The sequence below is a fragment of the Penaeus monodon genome, chromosome 21 (genome assembly GCF_015228065.2).
Source record: "Penaeus monodon isolate SGIC_2016 chromosome 21, NSTDA_Pmon_1, whole genome shotgun sequence".
Taxonomy (NCBI): Eukaryota; Metazoa; Arthropoda; class Malacostraca; order Decapoda; family Penaeidae; genus Penaeus; species Penaeus monodon.
The window spans coordinates 1,289,622-1,289,825 of NC_051406.1; positions in this window are offsets into that span (position 1 = coordinate 1,289,622).

Sequence of the window (204 nt, forward strand, 5' to 3'; positions counted from 1 at the left end):
TAGCTGCAATAAAGCTTTGCGAATAACCTATGCTGTTTTTTCTTAATACATAAATGTTATGTGTAAAAACAATGATGCTTATATATACGTTCATACACACAGGCAAACGTATACAGTCAGTATGAGCATTTATATACATGCATCTGGTACCAGTAAGTGAATGTGTATGAATGTATCTACATATGTGTCTCTCTATACTTCTTA